The sequence below is a fragment of the Myotis lucifugus genome, unplaced genomic scaffold (assembly GCF_000147115.1).
Source record: "Myotis lucifugus unplaced genomic scaffold, Myoluc2.0 scaffold_90, whole genome shotgun sequence".
Taxonomy (NCBI): domain Eukaryota; kingdom Metazoa; phylum Chordata; class Mammalia; order Chiroptera; family Vespertilionidae; genus Myotis; species Myotis lucifugus.
In genome coordinates, this window is record NW_005871138.1 from 3,085,420 (window position 1) to 3,108,556 (window position 23,137).

At 43.4% G+C, this 23,137-nt stretch overlaps 1 protein-coding gene and 1 long non-coding RNA gene across 4 annotated transcripts in view; one reads left to right on the plus strand and one right to left on the minus strand.

The window, feature by feature from the left end:
- Positions 1 to 8,860: 8,860 nt before the first annotated feature.
- LOC106697639 lies at positions 8,861 to 16,633 on the minus strand. Its single transcript, XR_002829909.1, has 3 exons — positions 16,577 to 16,633; positions 10,464 to 10,580; positions 8,861 to 10,220 (listed from the first exon to the last, which is right to left on the minus strand). It is a non-coding gene; the product is annotated as an uncharacterized LOC106697639 (long non-coding RNA).
- Positions 16,634 to 18,402: 1,769 nt separating this feature from the next.
- Positions 18,403 to 23,137, plus strand: part of NCOA5 (nuclear receptor coactivator 5) — a 29,166-nt gene continuing 24,431 nt past the window's right edge. For 2 of the 3 annotated variants that reach the window (XM_006091355.3, XM_023756194.1), the window contains exon 1: positions 18,403 to 18,561. The gene's annotated coding sequence lies outside the window, so the exon portion shown is untranslated. The remainder of the gene's footprint in view (positions 18,562 to 23,137) is intronic. The other variant, XM_023756195.1, reaches the window with a different exon arrangement.

Here is a 23,137-nt window from a genome sequence, read left to right on the forward strand (position 1 = left end):
CCGATGCAAAGAGCCCTGTGGGTTTTACCTCTGGAAGCCATCCTCTCTTTCCATCACCTCTGCCACTACCCTAATTCAGAGGCTCATCATCTTTCAACTGGACTGTCCCAACAGCCTCACCCAGTCAATAAATATGATTGAGCCCCTACTATGTGCTAGGCAACTCTAACAGCTTTTCTCTCTCCCTTTCCCTCCTCCCCCCTCCTCGCCCCGCCTCCCTCTCATTTATACTGCAATTCCCTTTATAAACACCAGATCTAATCTGATCAGGACACTCCACTGCTTAAAAACTTCTTTGGGCTTTGCCCAGCTGGTGTGGCTCCGTGGTTGAGCGTTGACCTGTGCACCTGGTTCAATTCCAGTCAGGACACATGCCTAGGTTATGGGCTGGATCCCCAGTAGGCAGCTTCAGGAGGCAGCCTATAGATCAGGGGTGGGCAACCCCTGGCACACGTGCCAAATATGGCACACCAGTAACTTTTGCTGGCACGTGAAACCCTCTCTTATAATCTTCCATTTACAATTTTTTTCTTAATATCGACTTTATTTTTCAGATAAATTCAGTGTAGGTGCATCTTAGATAAATAAATAATTTTACATAACAAGTTATCTTAAAAACCATAGACATGGATTGACGAGAGAGGGGAAGGGCAATTTCTATGCCTCTGCCTTAACTCTCCCTGCCTTCCTAGATTCGACCAGTGTTTTGGTTTCATCCACATACGTTTGTGAATCTTTGTTCTCAGTGATGAATTTTGTTAAGTCTCGTAATAGGAGTAGCCTGACGGATGAAAGTAGTAGCTCGTGCATATCTCTGAAAGTCACGAAATATAAACCTGGTGTAAAATCTCTGTCATCAGTGATGCAGCAGCAAAAGTCCCACTAATAATATCAAATGGAGACATAAAGTTTTCTGTCGGACTATCAGTGTACATGTATACATTAAAAAATAAATGTATTTTTCATCATCATATACCGTGTTTTTGTCGCTCGAATGAATTTTATTATTTCTTCAAGGTTCTTCACATACGTACACCTTAAGAGATATCAAGTAGGCGTAACATGTTCTCAAAAAATTAGGGTTGGCACGCAGAAGAATTTTGAGTCGGAGATTTTGCTGGTTTTGGCACGCACTCACAAAAAGGTTGCCCACCCCTGCTATAGATGTTTCTGTCTCTCCTTTCTCTCTCTAAGATCAATAAAAACATACTTTTTAAAAACAAAAACCCCTTTGGGCTCCCCTATACCCTCAGGATAGTCCAAACTCCTTCTTGCAGAGCAAGCCCTTCTCCACTCAGCCCCAACCTCTGTCCCCACTCCCCATTCACTCCCTATCATGTCCGCCCATGCATATTGGCTTCAGCCATGCTCACCTCCCAATTTCCTAAACACACAATTGTCTTTTCTTACTGTGTCTTGCTGTTTCCTTCTTTCCCTTCTCCTTCCTGAAGCCAATTTAAATGTTGCCTCCTCTTAAGTCTCCTCTTAACCACCTGAGACACAGTTAGATACTCTGCCCCGCCTTCCCCCTTCCCCTGTGTTCCCACAGTGTTATCATGGTGGGCTATAACTCCACCTGCTGCCCACATTTGACTGTGAATTCCTTGAAGACAGGACTAAATCTATCCCAGGCCTGGGCACATAGTAGAATACCAATACACAATCACTGAATGAATGAGTGAGTGAGTGAGTGGGTTCAGTAACTTATCATTCTAATCACAGGCTCCATCAGGAAGGAAGTGGAGGCAGGAGCTGCAGAGCTGATGGTGGTAGCACAGACCTCAAGCTGGTGGTCAGATGCCAACAGTGGAGAAACACTTGAAATCAGCGTCCAGGGGACTTCATGAAGCCACCCAAGCTGGCCCAGAATGAAGCGAACATTAAAATATCTTTTCCCTTAAGCCACTTCAAAAAAACCAGCACACTTTTAATTCCCTTCGGGTGCGGGGGCATCACTATAATAACTCAGCCATTATTTATTCTTTATTTGCTTGATTTCAAAATTGGGCCCTTCACAAAACTGCCTTGGAAAGCAAGCACACAGAATTAAAATATTAATTATATTATATAAAACATACCAGAGCAGCAATTAAAGCAGCTTAAATTAATGTGTGAAAGAATACATAGTAATCTTCGGTTGCCCCATGGGGCGAAGACCAGATAGCATAAAGGGAAGATATTTTAGTATATGTATATCCCGAGGAAACATGTGCTGGCAGGCACAGACCCAAAGAAGGCATAGAATCTACTTGGGCTGGGAAGAGTATGTCGGAGAAGGAAAGCGAGAAGACGATTTATGGGGAGGATGGCAATATTTCAGAGTCTATCAAAGAGAACTATGAAGGGTCCAGTGATGGGAGTAGAGCAAAGGGCAGTAAAAGAGTGGGAACCCAGGTTTTGGAATCACAGAGAAAATGGCCTTCGTATGGGAGTTGGGGGTCATAGGGCCAGGTGAATGGGTAAGAAGTGTGCCTGAGGGTTAAGTCCATAGCACTGCCACAATCTGGTGACCAGATGGTTCTACTATGCAAACCCCATTGTGTTGCTCCCAGATTTGAAACAACTCCCCCAGAGCCCTCACTTCTTAAGCTCACAGGGCCTGAGGCCATGGACTTTCTGGCCTGCATGTCTAATTGTCCTTCCTGCCTTCAACTTACTGCTCCAGACTGTAGTGTCACCTCTTCCTGTAAAGCTCTTCTCCACTCTCCTTTTATTGTACCAACTCCTTCTCATCCTTCAAGGCTTCAAGGCTCAGCTCAGGTGCCCCTTCTTTGGAAAGTCCTCTCCAACAGCCAACCTCCCTGGGCCCTTTCAGTTTTTCTGTGGCTGCTTACCTATGCAGACACTATATTTCAATTATTCTGTTTACTCGTGAAACCAGTGTACCGAGGCGACTCAACTCGGTGGGGCATAATAATGAAGCTTCCCCCCTAATCTCAGCCTTAGCCCTGTTGTGTTGAATCTTCCTTTTTCATCCCTTAATGACATCTCCAGCAGATTGCTTTATTTTTGGATCACTTTCTGTTGTTAAACCTTCATCCTTGAAAGCTTTATTCTCAAACTCAATTTAAATCTCATTTTATCTTCTCCCTAACTCATCCAAGGGTTGACTTGAGCCAGGTCCCTGCCTGCTTGGATAAAAGGTTGGGGGAGGAGGGGCATGGCCTGGTTGGGAGACATGCCCCAGCACCCTCCCCTTATTGACATTGAGAGGAGGGGGTGCGAATAGCCCTCTGCAATAGCCCTCTCCCTCTTGTCAACACTGCTTCCCTAGCCAACCCAGAGTGGCAAGTGTCCACATATGGTTTCTCCAGGGGCACGTTAAGTTTCTTGGAGGCTTTCCCACTGCCCAGTTCTCTGACAGAGGACATCCAGCTCAGGCTTGAGCTCTCTCTCCTGCCTTGTCTCACTACCTAGGCTCCTGCCACTAGGGAGACCCTTGTGCACAGCAGTCAGACTGCTTGGTGGGATATCAGAAAGCCCAACTAACTACTGCAGGTTCCACCTGACCCAGAGAAGCTCACGCATCCTGGCCAGCTGCTCCATAGTGACCCCGCTCTCCACCTCTCTTCTCCCCTGCTCAGATAGGCACAGGGGACATCAGCAAGTCAACTACCAAGTAGATCCCACTGGGGAACAGCATCCTCGCATCCTTTCTTGCACTCACCCCTCAATCTCCATGAGAGACTCCCAATCAAAGTGGGAAAGATCGTCTTCCACCATAATATATATTCCTCAATAAAACCAGAGAACTCCTCCCTCATCAGGATTATTAAATGGACAAGGAAAAAGAAAGTGATGTTTTGACTAAGATGGAGGGTCAGCTCTGGCCCCTTTAGCAAACATTCGAGGGAAAGCATCTGGCTCCCATTTGGAATGCAGAGTACATAGGACATGTTGGCTTGGCCATGGGCTACAGTGCCAACTCCTAAGTAACAGGAGCTCCCATTCAATAACATTTGGACTGGGCCATCCCTCCTACCTAACTTGATTCCTAAAAAGGAAGATCTTTATAGCCTGATGCCCACAAAGAGCCCATGAACATGCTGGATGCTGAACAAGCGTTTGTTGAGTGAAGGTGGGACTATATGAGACTGAAGGGATCCACCTGCTCATTCCATGCTGTCCTGGGTAGCTGCCAATCTTCCCCAGATGACTAGCCTCTCTAACTGGGATTCCCGGGTCCAACTGTGGACAAAAATATTTTCCTTCAGCTCTGCAGAGTAGGGTTGGGATTTATCAGAGGGAACTGAGAAACTCGGGAAATAACCCAACCAGAAATTAGGGAAACCCAAGAGCCAGCAAAACAGATGGGTGGGAAAACAACAGATGGGTGAGTTAACAAAGTATAGGTCTCTATCTTGATCATGGCCTAATCATGATTTGATTGATCCTGATTCCTAGAGAAGAAAACCCTAGGTCTGGTCCTCAGCCTTCATGGGCTCTAATGTCTGGAACAAGAAATGGCTTTGGCCCTAACCGGTTTGGCTCAGTGGATAGAGCATCAGCCTGGGAACTGAAGGGTCCCCAGGTTCGATTCCAGTCAGGGGCATGTACCTTGGTTGCAGGCATATCCCCAGCAGGGGGTGTGCAGGAGGCGGCTGATCGATGCTTCTCTCTCATCGATGTTTCTAACTCTCTATCTCTCTCCCTTCCTCTCTGTAAAAAATCAATAAAATATATTTAAAAAAAAAAAAGAAATGGCTTTGGTTGGGAGAAGGTAATCCAAATTCTTCCCCATGGCCTCAAGATTCTGGGTGATCTCTGGTTTCTACTGACCTCTCCCTGCACTTGCCCACTTGCTTGCTACACTTTACCCATACAGACATCTCTGTTCTCACCTCAAAGCCTTTGTGCTGCTCCCTCTACCTGAAATGCCCCTCCTCCCACTCTTCATCCGCTGACTCTGCCTTACCATTCAGGTCTCCTGGCAAATGGTACTTCCTGGCCCTCGTGGATCACCTTATCTAAGGTGAAGTTCCTCCACCACCAACCTACCTTCCCCACTGCTGTCTTCTCTCATAGCTCCTGTTCTGGTCAGGTTGTCATTGCAAGCAAGAAAGGACAGAGCTGGTGAATTTAAATACGTAGAAGAGAACATTATTGAAAAGGAACAGGTGGCTCATAGAATTGAAAGGAAGGCTGAAGAATCAAGTTCAGGCAGGAACCACAGGATGTGGGACATAGACAAGGCCCTGCTACAGAACAAGTCTTACAAACCAACTCTGTGCTAGCCACCCTCCAAGAGGGTCCCCCAGTGAGCCCACCTCCTGGTCTTCACAGCTTTGTGTAGTCCCCTCCGCCATTGTACCAGGGTTGGTCTACTAGTATGTGATCAATGGAAACCCAGAGCAGTAATAGTATATCAGCTCCAAGATTCGGTTGTAAACTACTGAGGCTTCAGTCTTATGTGCTCTGTCACATGTTCTCTGTCTGTCTCTCCTTCCTCCCTCCCACCTCCCCTCTTCTTCTTCCCTCCTTCTCTCTCTCTCCCCCTTCCCCCCCCCCACCCCCCGCCCCCTGCTCCTCATCAGGCCCTCTGGAGAAGCCAGCTGCCTTGTTATAAGGATCCCAATCAGTCTTTAGAGAAACCCACATGGTGAGGAACCAAGGCCTTTGGCCATTAGACGTGGATCCTTCAGCCCCAGTGAAGCCTCAGATGACTGCAGCCCCACCTGACAACTTGACCGCAGTCTGGTGAAAGACCCCTAATCAAAACCACCCAGCTAAGCTGCTCCTGGATTCCTGACCCACAGAAACTGGGAGATAAATGCTTGTCATTTCAAGTCACTAAATTTTAGGCTAATTTCTTACACAGAAATAGATCATTAATTCAATCTCTCACTGACTATGAACTTGAGTATCATTCCCTCAAGGTTCAGTGTCTTGGGAAGGAACATCAGAGTGGCCACACCCCATATTCTGGCAGCCAGGAGGTAGGAAGAACTATCTGCACCCTCTTGGCCTCTTTGATGGGTCCTGTCCACCCCCTCTACTCTTGTCCAGTAAGAAGGATGATCAAAGGCCAAGCAGCCAAAATGATTCATTTGCCCTGCTATATCCCTCAGAACACTTGCCACGGTTTGCAATTCTCTATGCAGGATGGTATTTTTCTCCTTACCTCATCCCTCATCCTCTTCCTAAGTTTGGGCATACACCAAAGTCTAAAACAAAAGGAAGCCAATATTCTCCCAGCCCAATAATATAGGGGAAATATTCTCAAAAGTCAAGTATAATTTTTTTAAAAATCCCAAACCCCGGGGAAAGACATAAGAATATGAAAAGGTAACTTTTTCTCAGTGAATTAACGGAAAAAATATATAAAGTTTGGGAATTGGGATCAAGAGATATAATTCTGCATCTGTTCATACAGTCAAAGCACAGTGAGTAATCAAACCTTTCCTGCTCAAGATATATGTATGAAACAGATACTTTATTACACACCAAAAAATTATCCATGGTTCCATTCCCAAATTAAATCAATGTTTTTATTTGTACATGTCATCTTTTTGTCCTTGTTCCTATGTACCTTCAGATTTTTCTTCCCAAGATACCATAGATATATTTTCTGTTTTACATTCTCCTATAACATTATAACATACTAGAGGCCCAGTGCATGAAATTCATGCACAGGTAGGGTCCCTAGGCCTGGCCGGCAATCAGGGCTGATCTGTGGGGCAACCAGCAGGGCGATCAGGACCCTCCACTCACACCCGCCTTGGCTGGCCTGGCACTGCCCACTCACCGGCCCCACCCCCCACCAGCTGCCAGTCCTGTGGGCTAGGGGCAGCTCCTGCATTGAGCATCTGCCCCCTGGTGGTCAGTGCACATCATAGTGACCAGTCATTCCACCAGTCATTCTGCCATTCAGTCAATTTTCATATTAGGATTTTATTATATAGGATTATTTACACTTTTGTAAATATTTATTATTTTCTTTATCTCTATACCTCCCTCCCCATAACAGCCTGGCAGGTATTCTTATACCTATTTAACTATTCATTTCATAAGAAAAGGCATCTCTATCATTTTTTTCCCTTTTATTTTATTTTTTTATTTTTTTTATTTCTTAAAGTATTACAAAGAGTATTACACATGTCTCCTTTTTTCTCCCCCTTGACATTCCCCCGGCTTCCCCCACCCCCCAGTGTTTTGTGTCCATTAGTTATTCTCATATGCATGCATATAAGTCCTTCAGTTGATCTCCTACTCCCCCCAACCTTCCCCAGGGTTCCCACTGTAGTTTGACATTCTGCTCAATGCTGCTCTGCCTCTGTATCCATTTATCATTTCTTTTGTAGTCACTTTTCTCACTTAACAATATATTATGGAAATCATTCCAGGTTAGTAGACACAGACCTGACACATTCTTTTGTTGTTGTTGTTGTTGTTGATGATGTTAATCCTCACCCAAGGATATTTTTTCCGTTAATTTTTTTTTTAGAAAGAGTGGAAGGGAGGGAGAGATAGAAGGGGAAATAAGAAAGAGAGAAACATCAATGTGAGAGAGAGAGATGGACCAGCTGCCTCCCCCACTTGTACCCCTCATAGGGCCAGGAATTGAACCTGCAACCCATTTACCTGTCTTTGACTGAGAATTGAACCTGTGACCCTTTGGTGCTCATGCTGATGCTATAACCCCTGAGCAACACCAGGCAGGGATGATATCCTTTTTAAATAACTGGTTAATATTCCACTATGCAAATTTGTTACAATTGGTTCAACCATTCTTCTGTTGCTCTATACTCAGTCTACATCCAAGTTTTAACCACTGTGAAGCATGCTGTAACAACACATATCCTTAGGCATTTGTACTTTTATTTATGTAGATTTCTAAAAGTGGAAGTTGTGAGTATATAGTATATTGTATATACTAACAGGTATTTTCAAAATACTTTACCAAAAATCTTGGAAAATACTCATATATAAAAGAACTTTACTTTGCATTCTCTCCATCTCTAGATGCTATAATTTATTTTAATATTTGACAATTGATGAAGAGACATAGCTTATTGTTGCTTTAATTTACATTTTCCCAATTATTCCTGAAATTGAATATCCTATCAAATGTTTATTAACCATTAGGAGTTCTTCTTCCATTAAGTAACTTTGCCCATTTTTCTACTGAACTGTCTTTTTCTTATCAATTTTATTTATTCAACAAGCATTCATTGAACACTTACTGTGTGACACGTGTTGGCATTTTACCATTGACTAGACAAAGTTCTAGCCCTAATGAAGAGCTCTTTATATAATAACTAGAGGCCTGATGCACAAAATTCTTGCAAGAGTAGACCTACCTTCTTCCCCTGGCTGCCGGCACGGCTTCCCTCTGGCACCCAGGACCTGGGGTTTCCCTCCAGCTGCCAGCAGGCACCCGGGACCCGGGCTTCCCTCACAGCACTGGCTTCATCCAGAAGGTCATCTGAAAGGACGTCCGGTCTAATAGCATATTACACTTTTATTATTATAAGTTATATTAACCCTTTACTTTGTCATCCATGTTGAAAATCAGCTCAGATGTCTAATTGTACCTCCAGGCTCTCCAATCCACATTTTCTGTGTGTGTGTGTGTGTGTGTGTGTGTGTGTGTTTATTTCATAGAGGAAGGGAGAGAGAGAAAGAGAGAGAGAGAGAGAGAGAGAGAGAGAGAGAGAGAGAGAGGTCAATGATAAGAGAGAATCATTGATCAGCTGCCTCCTGCATGCCCCCCACTGGGGATCAAGCCTGCAACCCGGGCATGTGCCCTTGACTAGAATCAAACCCAAGCCCCTTCAGTCCATAGACCAATGCTCTATCCACTGAGCCAAACCAGTTAGGGCAGCACATATGTTCTTTAATCTCTAGTTCCTCCTCTGTAGCATGGGCCTAATAACTCACATTGTTATTATATAGAGATAAAATTAATCATGCAATTTTCTAATATCCAGTAAAAGGTGGTATCAAGCATTCATATTAGACTGAGTCCTAGAGAGCACAAGTAGCTCATATAAGGTTATATGAGAACCTGGGACTCTTATGTCCCATTTCAGAAGACTCTACTCTTCTGTCTTTCCAGGGGCCAAGGATATTACAGCCATAGGCTTCCATTTGTCCTGCACTCTGAATCCTCTGGGACTTATAAGTGGAATTGGATGGTTCTCAGTGCTGTCCAATAGAATTTTCTGTGATGATGACCATCCAAAATGGTAGCCACTAACTTCATGTGCCCATTAAACACTTGAAATGTGGTTAGTGCAATAGGAGAAAGTAGATTTTTTTATTTTATTTTATTTACTCATAATAAATGTAAATAGTCATGTAGAGCTAGTGGCTGCCATATTAGACAGCTCAGGTCTAGAGAATGGAGGTTGAACGAGGGTGGGAAGAATCTCTTAGTTCTTTTCTTCTCCCCCTATTCTCTCTTTCCTCCTGTCACCTCTTTCAGCCCCAGCTATTCAACCCCCACTTCATAGCACTCTCTTTTCCTTCCTTGGCTCTATGGAAGGAAGCATGAGGATTGTGATAACCTTCGTATTTTTACATACCCAACAAGGTAAAACAAACTCCTTTGTGATTCCTGTGTTGAAACATAAGATGAATATCTGCTATAAATGAAGCTGAATAAAGATTCTTTTCTTGGTGGCTTCCATTGTTCCCTGATCCTTTATGGTATTCATGCTGAGATAATTTCCAGCTTCTCGGATCCACGGTAGTTATAAAACATAACATTACCTCATTTTCATTTCATGAGACTTACAGATCACAAGACTATCCTTACCAAGTTCATCATTAATGGTTTCCAATAATGGTTCTTTTCGTTTCAGCATGAGCTCATACAGAACTTCCTACTTCTGTATTCTTTCATCTCCTGCTTCCTACTTTTAACTCTCTGCTGGACAATAGTGACGAATGGAGTTTTCCAAATGCCGGTGTGTATTTCACATTCATGAAGATGCTCCCTGTATCGCTCTATAACCCCACAGCAAAAGCAGCAAAAGTAGTAATTTCTTTCCAAACCATCTAATCCTGGTGGATGGTATGGAAAGGTCTTCCTGAGTCACATATTTGATCAATCATCAGCTCTTCCAGGCCATATTCCCAAGGCACCTTTAATTAACTTCACAGGGCACAATAGAACACAGGGGCTTTGGAGTCTGACAGACATGGGTTTGAATCCCCACTATGTTGCTTAACAGTGAAAAATAAATAACATCCTCTTTGAGTCTCGGTTTCCTCATCTGTGAAATGGAGAAACGGGATATCGATATTTACTTTGTGAAATAGTAGAGGGACTACGAGGATTTATATGGGAAGCAGGATATTGAAGTCATTAAAAAGCATGGATTCCACCACGAGTATACTGCTCTGTGACCTTGGGTAACCTGCTCACCATTCTGAGTCTCACTCTTCTCATCTATAAAATGAGTATAGTAATGAACCTACCTCTTAGAACGTTGGGAGGTTATATAAAGTCCTCTCACCTTTTAGCATGCCCTGAGGAGAGCTTCGCATCCCAGTTGTTGACTACTTTCTTTAGAGCAGAATTGTTGTTTTTTAACATTGTGAACTCCTCTGGGCATCTGGAGAAGCCTATGGACCTGCTCAGAAAAAAATACTTGTAAGTGCATAAAATATGATAAGTAGACTTACAAAGAAAACCAATTATAATGAAATACAGTCATCAAAATATTAAAAAGACAAATGTGTGATATAACACTGTGTGTGCTCCTTTACTAATGGATTAAATAATAAGATCTAGTGGCAAGTCTAAAATTTCCATAATTCCTAAGTAATGATGAGCGCAAATAATAACTCAAGACATCTGACGACTGTAATGTGATATGAAATATCTGTGCTTTCTATGGGAGACAATGTACCAGGCTCCACTAATGCTATTGTTTGCTGCCTACATTCATAATTAAAAGAAAGGCTTCATTTCAGTTAGAGGTAAATGAAAATAAGGAAGTAGATTTTTCCCATCCAAGTTCATGAACCCCAGGTTTATAACATATTTAGCACTCCTTTATCCTCAGCTGTCACAGATTAAGAGGTAACCTAGAAATTCTCCTCACATCCCATTACATGGCCTTCCATTGGAAAAGTAATTTCAAAACACAGTCTTACAAGAGTGTGCAAGAGGTTGACAAACTACTGCTTATTGAGCAGTACATGGAAGGCAGTGGTTTACGTATGTTAACTCAGCACTAGTCACAGTGATCCTTTGACATAGGTCCCATTACTATTTCTGTTTTACAAAGGAGGAAAATGGGGCGCAGAACGCTTAGGGAACCTGCCCAAGGTCACACAGTTTAGTAAATGGTAGAGCCAAGATTTGGACCTAAGTCATCTGAATCCATCTTCTGTGCTCCTAAGCTGTCATGTTATACCATCTCTCTACCCAGAATGTGGAGGGAACGTGAGATTTTTAACTAAAACCTTTGGGAAGAATAGGAGTTGATTAAACAGGTGACAGAGAAGGAAGGGGAGTGGGTGAAGATGTAGAAAAGAGTCTGGGATAGTATTTTAAGCAGATGGAATGTTTTAAGGGTGTTACTTGGTGTTTAGATAGCTTGGAGAGAGAGGGAATCTATTATAACTACCTGTGATCCCATACTTCAAAATCAATTTTAATTGGATTAAACGTTTAGTTATTAAAGGGTGAAAAGTAAATCATGATAAAATTAGAAAAGGAAGAGATATATTTATTAAATTTTCTGGAGGGAGGGAAGTAAAAAAAATGGATCAGCAAGGCTGTGTTCATTCTGGAGGCTGTAGGGGAAAAATCTGTTTTCTTGCTTTTTCCAGCTTCTATAAGCCTCCTGCCTTCCTTGGTTTATGGCCCCATCCTCCAGCAGTGTAGTAACATCTTTTAATTTCTGTCTCTCCACATAAATGGATATCCCCCCGCCCCCCAACTTGCTTCCATCATCGCATCTCCTCTGACTCGAAGCCTCCTACCTCCCTCTTATAAGGACCCTTGTCCTTATAAGGACATTGGGCCTACCTGGAAAATCCAGGATTACCACCAACCATCTCAAGGTCCTTAACATAAAGATATCTGAAAAGTTCCTGTCACCATGTAAGGTGATATATTCACAGGTTTCAGAGGATAGGACATGGACATCTTGGGGGGGGGGGGGGAGATCATTATTCTTTTTTTTTTATTAGTTAAATCTTTATTGTTCAGATTATTACATTTGTTCCTCTTTTTTCCCCCATAACTCCCCTCCACCCAGTTTCCACCCCACCCTCCTCCCTCACTCCCCACCCACTGTCCTCATCCATAGGTGCACGATTTTTGTCCAGTCTCTTCCCGCATCCCCCTCACCCCTTTCCCCCCCAAGAATAGTCAGTCCACTCCCTTTCTATGCCCCTGATTCTATTATAATCACCAGTTCATTCTGTTCATCAGATTATTCACTTGATTTTCAGATTCACTTGTTGATAGATGTGTATTTGTTGTTCAATATTTGTATCTTTACCTTTTTCTTCTTCTTCCTCTTCTTAAAGGATACCTTTCAGCATTTCATATAATACTGGTTTGGTGGTGATGAACTCCTTTAGCTTTTTCTTATCTGTGAAGCTCTTTATCTGACCTTCAATTCTGAATGATAGCTTTGCTGGATAAAGTAATCTTGGTTGTAGGTTCTTGGCATTCATCACTTTGAATATTTCTTGCCATTCCCTTCTGGCCTGCAAAGTTTCTGTTGAGAAATCAGCTGACAGTCGTATGGGTACTCCCTTGTAGGTAACTGACTTTTTTTCTCTTGCTGCTTTTAAGATTCTCTCTTTGTCTTTTGCTCTTGGCATTTTAATTATGATTCATCTTGGTGTGGTCCTCTTTGGATTCCTTTTGTTTGGGGTTCTCTGAGCATCCTGGACTTGTAAGTCTATTTCCTTCACCAGGTAGGGGAAGTTTTCTGTCATTATTTCTTCAAATAGGTTTTCAATATCTTGCTCTCTCTCTTCTTCTGGCACCCCTATAATTCAGATTTTGGTACGCTTGAAGTTGTCCCAGAGGCTCCTTACACTATCTTTGTATTTTTGGATTCTTTTTTCATTTTGCTTTTCCGGTTGGCTGTTTTTTGCTTCTTCGTATTTCAAATCGTTGACTTGATTCTTGCGATCCTCTAGTCTGCTGTTGGGAGTCTGTATAATATTCTTTATTTCAGTCAGTGTATGCTTAATTTCTAGTTGGTCCTTTATCACAACCTCAAGGGTCTCATTAGATTTCTTGTAGGTCTCATTAAGTTTATCGGCAGTTTCTAAAAAATTCTTGAAAAACCTTAAAAGTGTGGTTTGAACTCTATATCCAGTAATTTGTTTTCCTCCATTTCTGTCATTTGTGTCCTTTTTCTTTGTCTCCGCATTTTTTTATGCTTCCCTGTGTTGATAAAGTGGTTTTCTGTGCTAAGTGTCCTCTAGGGCCCAGTGGTTCAGCCTCCCCAATTACCTGAGGAGGACACTCTTGGTGCACCCCCTTGTGGTCTTTGTGCACAGTCTTGTTATAGTTAAGCCTTAATTGTTGTAGGTATCACTGGGAGGAACTGACCTCCAGGCCAATTGGCTGCGAGAATCAGCTGTGTCTGCAGTGGGAGAACTTCTGTGCTGGAGACACCCCTCCGGGGCAAGACTTGCTTCAGTGGGGCTTTGGAGCTCACTGAGTCTGCCCCAAGTGTGTCCTTTATGGTTCCACGGAGCTGCAAACTGGATGGTCCCACTCTGACCTCTGGGTACATTGGCTCCTGGATCTCTAGGGAGGTGCTAATCTAGCCTCTGCCTTAGGCTATCCAGCAAAAGCCTCCCTGCAGGGATTGGGCGGGGCGGGTCCCACGGGATCAACAGGGCGGGGCTAGCAGTTATGGCTGCTCTCAGAGGCCCCACTTCTCAGTGTCTTGGCAATCGCTGCAAGCCCCTCCGAGAGAAAGCTGCCCTCGAGTTCCGACTGATGCCAGACAGTGCTGCTTCTCCCGTATGAGTCTGGATCTCCAGAGACTCGCCCGAACTGGAGCTCACAGCCTGAGACTCCCTCCCGATTGAAAACAACAACCACGCCCTCAGCCGCCAGCCCGCTCCATGTGCGCTCTGTACCTTAGTATTTTACTTCCGCACTGCACTTCCTCTGAGTCTCAGTATGCTTTTCTCTTTCCTTCTAGTTGTAGAATTTCCACTCAGCCAGCCTTCCTGTGGTTCTGGATGATGTCTGTTCCGTCTTTTAGTTGTATTTTTGAAGTGGTTGTTCGAGGCAGCAAACTCCAGTGTTTACCTATGCCGCCATCTTGGTTTCTCCGAGATCATTATTCTGACTGCCAGAGTTGTACAAAGCTATACAGACATAACTGGGAATTTACTTATGTCATAGAGGCTGGGCTCCCTGAGGGCTGGAAGGAACTTTAGGGTGACCATTCTGCAGTTCCCTGAGCTACTTCTTTAAACATACAACAGAAATTGCCAAGCAGGGCAGTCCTATTCTGATCCACTTTGTTGGCAGAATCTTAATTTGAGGTGCTATTAGCTGTTGGGGCTCACAACAAACTCAATATCATCACAACAAAGTCCCTTCTAACCCCACCCCCAATGTCCTGGGACACAAGGACTCACTGTTAATCTTCCAGTGACATTTATTCTATATACCTGTGAACAGAGTAGTCTATGAAAACCCAAGGGCCTCTGTGTTCTAGGGATGGTCTGTTAGCACAAGCATATTTACAGAAAGACAAACCATGCTGTCATAAAATGAACCAAGAGAATATGAGATATATGAGTTAGTGGGCCCACACGATGAGACAGACTTGACTCTAAGACCTTTAAGCATGATGTGCACCACCTCATTTAATTTAACTTACTTTATATTGATCTTGGGAAGTACATACTATTCTTATCCCCATTTTACAGATGAAGAAAATGAGGCATGGGGAGGTTAAAAAACAAGCTCAAGCTTTCCCAGCTAGAAGTGGGGAGTAGAGTTGTGAACTAGGCCAGTCGAATCTACTGCCTGTGTTCTGATCCACCGAGACTTCATAAGTGGTAAATTCCCCTAGTAGACTTGAGCCAAGAAAGTTGAAGCACCAGAGGTCTGTTTACATGATGCACTGCGTAAATTTCCAGAACAGCATAGGTAGGTTGTGGGAGTGGGGTATGGGGGTTGGAATTTTGTGAAGCCCATGAGGTTAAGCTACAGGCCCATCTGTCCACACTCTCAATGCCTCTGTCCTCGCCTCTCTCAGATGGTCCTATTGGCCAAGGACTCCACAAAATCCTGAAAATTCTCACCTAGAGTGAGTGAACAAAACAACCTGGGGAAAAGTAAAGGAAAAATTCCTGAGAGAAGTCCCTAATCTGCTTCCAGGAGCTCTCAGCAGAGGTGGAAAAAAACCACCCAGCTTCCTTCCCAGGTGCCATGATGTATTATGGTAAGGATCTGAAGGCCGAGCATATCTGCTCATCGGCATTGGACACATCCTGCACTATTCACAAGAAGGAAAGCTAGACAATAGAGTGCACCCCTCTGTCTTTCCTTCAGTATTTACTTGTTTGCAATTACAACTCAAGTGTGATTATTTACCTAATTCTATCTCTCTACTAGACAGTAATCTCCAAGATAGCAGGGATGGGTTTGTACTTGCTCATAATAGTGCCTAGCAAGTAGGTATATGATAAACATTGCATTTGGTGAGTAAATTAGTGAAGGAGTTAGTGTCAAAGAGATCTGACTTCCCCTAGTGTTCAAATTCCACAGCCACCATTGTTACCTGGCACAAGAGAAAAACTAGACCCCATGGGGTCGAGGCATTTCCTAACTAATAGAACAGCCTCCCTGATTCATATAGTGATAGATGTGCTAAATCGAGTGTATTTACACTGAATTCCATTTCCAGTGACAAATATATTCTACAGATTAAGTAAAAAATACAACATTATACATGCTTCACAGTCAACATTTACATTCTGGGAAATTTATTTTTGGCATTGAATATTCCAAGAAAAATAAATAATTCAAGAAGAGCCTGTGACTATATCACCAGTCTTTTGCCTCTTGTCAGTGAAACAAATAGGGTACATACACAGCCTATTTAAATGTGAATCCAAATAAAACATTTTTCTACTTTCTACTTCTCTGCTCTGTTCCTTGTGATCCGGAGGCTATAGGTTACAAGAATTAGTATCTATATATACTAATATAAAAGGCTAATATGCTAAGTGTCCCACCGTCTGACCGGTCACTATGACACGCACTGACCACCAGGGGGCAGATGCTCAATGCAGGAGCTGCTGTGAGGCGCACTAGCCATTTACAGAGAAACGGCACTGCGGACATGGCACCCACAAAGCAACACTCGGCTTCCCACAAGTGGGACACAGGCCCTGCCACCACCCCAGAGCGACACCCCACCAAAACGCAGCCAATGCTGCCAAGACCCCATGGTGCAAAATGTGGCCCACAGCCCAGCCCAGCCTGGAAATGGTGGTTATGGGCACCTGGTAATGATGTCACATAGCAATGCCCAGCTTCCTCTCCCTAGAGACTAGCCTCCTTGCAGTTTCTTCAGCCCAGGAACACAATTTGCTTTATAGCCAGGTGGAAACATTTTACCTTAACCAAATGTCTGTGAAGTGTTTTCCCGTGCCTCATCTCATTTGATCCTCACAGAAATCCTGGAGTAGGTAGATAGGAGACTCGATGGAATCCTATTTTCATTAGCTGGAAAACAGAGATTTAGAAAGCTTAGAAACTTGACCCGACTGAAAAGAAGTAAGAAATGGTGGACCTTGAAAATGACTTCAGGTTTTCTCACTGTGCAGAATATAGTCAAACACTACTGCAGTTAAATATTTTACCCTTTATTCTCCCAGTGTGATCTACAATAATAATCTGCTTCATGTTGATATTTACTGCTGTGTTGCTGACAATTTCCTGAAAGAGAAGTTGGGGTGCTTCACTGGGCTGGAAAAAGTTTAGCTAAATCAGAAAGCAGGTCTAATTAAGCAAGTTTATTCTATATATATAAAAGGCTAAGTTGATTCATGCATGCGATACATATACAGCTCTCCCTGGCACCAATTGCACGCATGGGTTTCGATCTGTCATTGTTGATCATGAATTTGGTTGACACTTCTATTATAGAGAAAGGGCGAATAGCGATATCAAAATATTTCTTCTAATTAATTTCCTTTCCATGTGCACGAATTCGTGCACTGGGCCACTGTGTATATACATATATATATATACACACACACACACATACATATATATACAATAAGTGTGTATATATATATACACACACACATACATATATATATACAATAAGTGGCCAGGTTATTATGACCACCCCATCACCATCAGTACTTCGTTTGGCCACCTTTTGCCTTCAATACTGCAGTGATTCTTCTTGGCATTGACTTCACGAGATGTTGAAAGGTGATGCAAGGAATCTGACACCATGCCTGATGAATAGCACCGTCCAATTCTGTGAGATTTGATGGTTGTGGAACCAGCTGCCTGATGGCTCTTTTAACTTCGTCCCACAAATGCTCAATTGGATTGAGATCTGGTGATTGTGGGGCCACCTAAGCAAGGTAAAGTCTCCCTCATGTTCTTGAAACCACTCCTGCACAATACAAGCACCATGGCATGGCGCATTGTCTTGTTGGAAGAAGCCATCTCCATTGGGATACGCCATCAACATGATAGGATGAACTTGATCAGCAACGACACTTAGGTATGTTGTGCTATTCAGACGTTGTTCCACACAAATTAAAGGGCCCAAATCATGCCAGGAAAACATGCCCCAAACCATAACACTGCCCCCACCAGCTCAAAGGTTTGTACTCATGCATGTGGAGTGCATGCTTTCATGCTGTTTTCGCCAAATTCTCACTCTGCCATCTGCATGATGCAACTGGAAACGTGATTCATCGGACCACATGACTCTTTTCCAATGCTGGACTGTCCAATCCTTGTGTTCCTGTGCGAATTGGAGACGTTTTATCCTGGTAACTGCAGACATCAAAGGTGTTCAAACAGGTCTTCGGTTTCCATATCCCAGACGATGCAGTGTACGGCTAATTTGCCTACAAACGTCAGGCGGTCATAATAATCTAGCCACTCAGTGTATATATACACACACACACACAGACTTCTAAGGTGTTTTGGTTTTCTTTCAGTTTTATGCAAAACTAAATCAAAGTATTTTAGGGTTTATATGACCTATTTTCACAAAGAAAGAAGGCTCTCTGAAAATTAGAAGAATGGCGGAGCCCTTTGGGGTGGGAAGATCCGGCTGGGGACGCCGTTACTAAGCAACCGCTAGCGCTCTCAACTGCCCTCAGAGCTGAATAAAATCCATGTCCCAACTCAGCCCTACCGTAAACCCACGCGCTTTTGCGACATTGCCGCGCCTGTCGCTGCGTGCGCGCCCTCTGGCCCCCACTCTCCGCCCCAACCGCCATTGCCTCGTGCCCGCGCCGGTCGGTTGGTGGCGCCTTTGTCCTACGGCGGGCAGGTGGGCTGAGGCGGAGGCTGCGGCGGCGGCGGGCCTGAGGCGAAGGAGCATCGGGGAGTCCGCCGTGCTGGTAGCGGTGAGTGCCGGGGAGCGGTGGCCGTCCGCCGAGGCATGGGACTGACGGGCAGGCAGTGGAGGCGGACCCGGGCCGGAGGGGGAGGCTGAGCCTGGAGGGCCTGCTTGACGCGCCACCGCAGCCGCGGCTCCCTCTGGGTGCGCGCGGGGCTGCGCATGCCCGGTGCGGGGCGCGGCCTCTGGCGCTCGTGCGGCCCAGGCCCGGCCATTCCGGGAGGCCCGTGGTGGGCTCGGGTCCCGCGGCGCCGCACTGCAGCCGCCTGTCTGCGCGCGAATCGCCGACAGTAGCCCCCAGGCTTCTCTGTAGGATAGGGATGCACATCTCGGCCTGCTTCCCAAAATGGTGAAATCGCTCGCCTGCGGGTCATCCGCGAGACGGTGGCGCAGTCGGGATTCGAACCCGGCGTTCTCCGTGGTGTACAGCGCCGGGCGGCGAACCCCGCGGTGCCCGGGATCGCCCGCCTCGCGGCCCCTTGACAGCATCCTCCAGGCGTCTCCTTGTCGTGTGACAGCAGTCTGTTTGTCTTATAACGCGGGCCACGAGCCCCGAGAACCGGGAAAGAAACTATGCCGAGGTGACCCCGGAGGTAGCGGCAGAGCCAGCACCCCAGCCTGCTGGCTCTCCTGCCTCGTGACTTTCCACACCGGGACCACCCGCCAGGGCCTTTTTCTTAGGACGGCGTTCCCCAAATTCCAGGCCCTCGCGTTGCACCTTTATGTCCGGGTACCATCTATACTGCTGTTTATTTTACCAAATGTCCATTTTTTTCCCTTTACACTGACTCTCCTTCTTCCCCCTTCTTGCATATATTTGTTTAGGGTGGAAACGTATGTCACAACCGTATCATGGAAGTCAGTTCTCTTTCTAATGCTCAAAAAAAAAAAAATAAATACCTGTCTATTAAAATAAACAGTGCGTCCTTGTTCCTGCTGCAATTATTCTGCATTCCACGCTTTGGGAAGCGCTGCCCTAGGAGTATGGGGTTAGTTGTTCTGACCTTTCCTCTGTGCACAGAATGTTCCCCTGAGGCATAGCAGAGTCTGAAATGCCCCCAGGACCTTTGGGGATGGTAATTCATATCATAAACGTGCTGGTTGTAAAGTGTTCTCATTATTGACTTAAAATGATAGGAGGGATGCAGGAGCTCTCCGCCCAGGTGCATGCGGTGTGCCTTGTAGCGTGGTGGTGTGGTGGGCACCTGACAGTTCATAAAAAGCTGTTTCTGCAGACGCGGATGGAGCAGTTTGGGGTATTGACAGCTCAAGATTTAATGTTTTTTTAATTGATCAGTCTGGGTGTGAAAACTAACTTTCAGTGGTGACTTTTTCAAACCAGTAAAGCCCAAGCATTGCATTGTGGGTATTGGAGATCACTTGACTGTGTGCTAAGATCAGATTCTTCCTTCATCCTGGTTTCTTTGCCTGTCTTTTAGCTCCAGATATTCTTTGAAACCTCTGACAAAAATCTTTTAACCTAAAACATAGAAACAGTGATTCCTGATAGAATGTGCCGGAGAAACCATACTACAAGGCCCAGGGGAAGGAATTTTTCTGGGTGCAGGTTACCCAATGTCCCGTGCCTGTAAACACCTCACGTTTAAGGGAGGCGTTGACAAATTAACAAGCTAACAGTCTGTTCTATTTGTAGCCTGTTCATAACCTCTGTTTTTGTGTGAGAACAAGCACATTCACTTTAATTTATGAAAAGGTTACTCTGAAAAGTCAGCTCAGGCTACTCAAAGATTTTTTCCTTGGGCTGTGTAAAAAAAAAATCCATATTTCTTGGGATTACTTTGGTATGAGCACAATGTAGAAATTACATAAGGCTAAGGTAATTTTCTTCACATTTCTAAGCAGCAGTTCTGTGTAGAGAAGAAATGATAATTTTTTTTACTTGACTCAGTTTCAGAACTTCAGCAAATGGAGCCTCATCTACCTGTGCTCAAAAGCTAAGAATAAACATCTTTTGGAAAGGCTTTAGAAGTCTGATGAGAAAGTGCCTAATGGTTTCATTTTAAATAACCATTGCAAGCATTCCATCTCTATGGCCTGCAGATGGCAGTACCTTTGTATGGCTTGTTACTACTGTGAGAATTACTAAAATTTAGTTGTGCTTTTAAGAATGGAAAACCTTTGGAGGAAATATATTTAATATTGTAATCCCTTCAGCAATTTTTGTTTTTGACTTCCAGGAAGAATGAAATGTCTATTTCTAAACTCATTATTACTCTTAATGGTAATGATAACATATAACTAGCAGTGCATATAGTTTACGAAGCAGGTTTACAAATACCAACTCATTTGCTCCTGTCAATCATCTTGTGAGATAGGACAAGATGATTATCTTTTTTGCATATGAGAAAATAATGTCTCAGAAAGGTTAGATTTCTTGCTCAGATCACATATTGAAGATAAAAGATTTCCTGATCAAGCAAAATTGGGACATGTTGAGGTAAAGTGGTGTCCTTACTCCAGAACTTCTCAGGGGCTTATAACATGTTAAACATATGCAATGTAGATGTCCAAGAGAGAAAGATACCATGATGCCTTTCTCTCACTATACCCCCAGGAACATCTTGAAGTACCAGTATTTCCCAAAACTTACTCTTTTTGCTACACTTCATTTTCTCTATATACCTATGGTTTACTAATGATTACTATGTGTCTTTGAGACAAGTGTTTTTAAAGTTCAGTTAGCAAAAAAAAAAAAAAAAAGTTCAGTTAGTTTTTTGTGCCAAAAGATTTGCCTTGTGAACAAATACATGTTTTGTCTAGACTATTCAGCTTTTGCAGAGTTAAAGAAATTAGTAGAGTAGTACCAATAGAAAGTTACCCCTATGTTAGTTTCATTAATGAGAGTCTTTAATGAAAGGATCAGGGTAAGGCCACTGTCTGAAGCAGCAGCACATTAGAGAAATATGAAGTACACTGACAGCTAAATATATAATACCAGCATGCCTGCTGCTTTTTAAATGGTGGTTTTATTGCCACCAGATATGAATATTTATAAGGAGGGTCATTTTCATTCTTCATCCTATCACTAAAAAAAATAAAGATAATAGTCAACTGGACCAATTACTTTTATGATAAGAAAGTAATTCCCCTCAAAGATTTAGGACTTTTTCAGTCCCTGAGACTCTTTTCCTTTATTTCATGTTCAAAACAACATTATTGTTGACCTTTATAAAGAACAATGGCTTTAGGCAAGGATCAGGGCAACTGAAGTTGCATTGGAGAGCGGAGTGTCACACTAACTTTATAAAATATCTTGAGTGGTCCCCTGGTTTTCATCTGGAATGATTGAGTTACTGAAGATTTGGTTGATCCTGCAGCAAATGGATGAGCTTTGGAGAACTTTAAATTATAAGTAATTTGGTTTTGCCCTGGCCAGTGTGGCCCAGTTGGATGAGGGTAATTCATGCACCAAACGGTCCCCAGTTTGATTCCCGATCAGGGCACATGCCTGGGTTGTGGGCTTGATCCCCAGTAGGGGGTGTGCAGGAGGCAGTCCATTGATGTTTCTTCCTCTCTCTCAGATCAATTAAAAATAATGAGTAATTTGGTTTTAAGTGAGTATACTTAATTTTGTAATTGGATCAGAAATGATACAAGAAGTTTATTTTTAAACTCTTAAAGTTCTTTTTGACATCCAAGAGAAAAAAAATAGGAAAAAACGTGATTTTTGTTCATTTTTAAAATTAAGGATTATATGTAACTGAACCTTTTGCAGCCTTTGGGAAACTTACATTAGGACATCATCAGTCACTTGAACAGCTCAATGGAAATACAGATCCTTAGATACAGCTCCCTACCCCTTACTGGTCTCTGGAGGTGGGGCTAAGGAATCTGTCTTTCAAAACCCAGCCCTGTGATTTTTTATGTACATTAAAGTTTGAGAACCCCTGATTTAGGACTTCAGAAAATTAGTTTTCACTGGTATGTAGTTGGGTTTACATTAATAGATTTGTTTTAAACAAGACCTTAATTTAACTATAAAAATGTTTTGGCTTCATAATTTGAGCTAGAGATAATAAGAATAGTTAGGATTTCTGTTGGTCTTTAATATTTTTAATTCTTTCCATTTAGTAGAATGCTTTCACTTTCTTGAGAACAAAGAAAGCTGTTTGAATTCACAGTGTGAATACCAAGAGTCCATGGTCTGCTTATGGATGTAAAATTATATGTGTGGCCATTTTTCTCTTTTTGCAGAGAGTTGCATTTAGATATAACAAAATGCCTTAGAAGAAGTAGATGTTGTGGCCCCTGCCAGCAAAACAATACTGACAGCTCTAGTTTGCCCATTATTAGCCAAAGAAGTGTATAACCTGCTATCAAAAAGTGGCAAGGTCGGTGGCTAATATTTTTTCTGCCATTTTATAGCTAGGTAATTGGAAAAAGAAGCTTAAATTTTTGGCTTTTAAATGGTCAAATATAATTGAAGAGAAGTTCGGGGTGGGGGGGACAACTGACCTTAGAATTGGACATTATTGTTACCTTTAGCACTATGGAAACTTGGGCTCATGATTCCATTTCCTTTGGAAGTAGCTGTGTGATTATGCCTTCTGTGCTGTTTGCAG